Genomic DNA, 2,274 nt, shown 5'->3' on the forward strand with positions numbered 1-2,274 from the left:
ATAAAAATTCGAATAGAACGAGAACACTCTTTCCTTCCAGAGAAGCGTTTTAAGCATCGCGCCAAAGTGCCCTTTTCTTCGTACGTCGTATCATGTTCGAGCTAAGACTCACGCCAGACATCCTAAAACGATCGTCGGTGATTTTTAACGCCCGTCCTCAGTCTCTTACAGCCGTTTCTCTACTCTCGACAAATTCCAGCGGTTCCTTGTTTTCTGCCGGCACAGAGATCGAAACGGCAAAGTTTCTTTGCTCTGTACCGACGACGACGAAAACGCACGGGAACGCACGCAAGTGGAAAAGCGAGCGAGACGTACACTGTGGTGTGTTCGGGGACTGGACGACCGTCGACGTTAGGATGCGCGGTCCAGCGATAGACGCCGAAAAGGCATGGGATGACCAACACTCTCTGTTTTTCGAGTACTTGTAGCGCCGAATTGCCTTAAAAAAAAATCACACGCGCGCACGACTATCACGTCGTACGCGCGTGTATACCTCGTCTTTAATTAAATCAAAGTTTCACTCCAGCCTCGCCAAAGGGGATCGTCTTCTTCCTCGTCTACGATCTCTTCTCCTGTACGTGTCCAGAGATTCTCTCTGGCATGACGACGACGACCATCCAACGACTTTGTAACGGACTCTCGTGCGCATCTTCGTCAGGTACGGAAACGTTGCGCAACACCTCGAGCTTGGTAAAACACCCGTAGCCGATCATAGACACGCGCTAGTTCGCACACGATTTCTACGATTTCCGACGAACGTGGCTTTGGGCCAGGGCCGGCGGGCAGAGAGATACGCGAACGACGGGGAAAATTCGTCCCGATACAAGTAACGCGTACTCTCCGATCTCCGCGCAACGCCTGGGGATCATCTCCCTAAGTCATCAGCGCTCGAAGAAATCACGTGTGCGTTCCCGGATCTACGGCTCTCTTTCGGGGATAAATTACAAGCACAGAGTATGTTAAACGCAACGACGACCCATCGATGCGACGGTCCTCGTCGTTGTCAGTCGCTCGCGCAGAGTATATCTCTACGCACGAAGAGACGGAGTGGGCATTAGATCCCTGGGGCTATTCGAGTAAAACGTCTTAAGAAAAGACGGTTGTACGGCAAAATTCCGCACCGTTACCAAGTTTACTTTTATCTGAGGCTGTTCTCCTTCTCTCCTCTCTCGACCGAGTTCCCATATTTGCTTTCTCTCAGTCTCGCCAAAATAATATTCATTTAAGACGACGTCGGGGGCGCGGACATCGTGCTCATCGAAAACCTGCAAACGTATGCAAATCTGCTGATATGAAAAAAAAATCGGTCACGAGGACAACACTACGTATATATATATATATATATATATATATATAATATATTCGATAACCGACACGAAGCGGTGCATAAGCGGGCGGTCGTACGAAAGGACGACTCACGACGCCGCTAGCACTCACGCAGGTCCGTGACGGTTCTCTCCGCTCTTATTCGTATCCTTCTTCGTGCGCTTCCTCCGACTCTGAAACGTTCTACGTATCGTAAGAACGACGGCGGGTTGTCGAAGGCACCAAGGGACAGAGAGAGACAGAGGTAGAGTTTCGTAGTGTCTCCCGTGAACACGATAGTTTATATATCGAGCATGCGTACGAATTGCACGGTCTCGACACGACCGCGACGAACGCCGACGAGCGTCCAACAATCGCTCGTACGTCGCGTACGTTCTCTCGCGTCCGCTCTTGTTCGTATCCTTCTTCGTGCGCTTCCTCCGACTCTGAAACGTTCTACGTATCGTAAGAACGACGGCGGGTTGTCGAAGGCACCAAGGGACAGAGAGAGACAGATAGAGAGGAACGACACGCAACGCAAGCAGTCTTAGGTTTACGTGAGCAACCCTCAGCCAGGCGTGGTCCAGGAATTGTATCCGTGGACCGCAATGTGCGTTCGAAATGTCGATGTTCATGTGTCCTGCAGTTCACACGTTGACGCGCAATTAGCTGCGTTCTTCATCGACCCACGAGCCAAGTGATCCACCGTTCAGGGTAATCTTTTCATATATTTTTTAAAACTCTTGTACTCCATGTACTCTTAATACTCGGTTCGAGCGAAGCCGAGATCCGACACGACCGACCAACGGGAATCGGACGCGCAGAAGTCGCCGGAAGATCGACGACACGAAAACGTTCGAAAATGAAATCCGACGAACGCGCGAAGATACGCGCGTCCGCCGGCCGGGCGAAAAGTACATTATGATATATAACAACCATCGAGATCGAAGCTCCGTTCGTCAGGAAACG

General features: G+C 50.8%; 1 non-coding gene across 1 annotated transcript; it reads right to left on the bottom strand.

Moving 5' to 3' along the window:
• Positions 1 to 1,867: 1,867 nt before the first annotated feature.
• On the bottom strand, positions 1,868 to 2,022 carry LOC126928337 (5.8S ribosomal RNA). Its single transcript, XR_007716550.1, has one exon. It is a non-coding gene; the product is annotated as a 5.8S ribosomal RNA (ribosomal RNA).
• Between the last annotated feature and the right edge of the window lie 252 nt (positions 2,023 to 2,274).

Source organism: Bombus affinis, unplaced genomic scaffold (genome assembly GCF_024516045.1).
Source record: "Bombus affinis isolate iyBomAffi1 unplaced genomic scaffold, iyBomAffi1.2 ctg00000854.1, whole genome shotgun sequence".
In the NCBI taxonomy this organism is placed as follows: Eukaryota; Metazoa; Arthropoda; class Insecta; order Hymenoptera; family Apidae; genus Bombus; species Bombus affinis.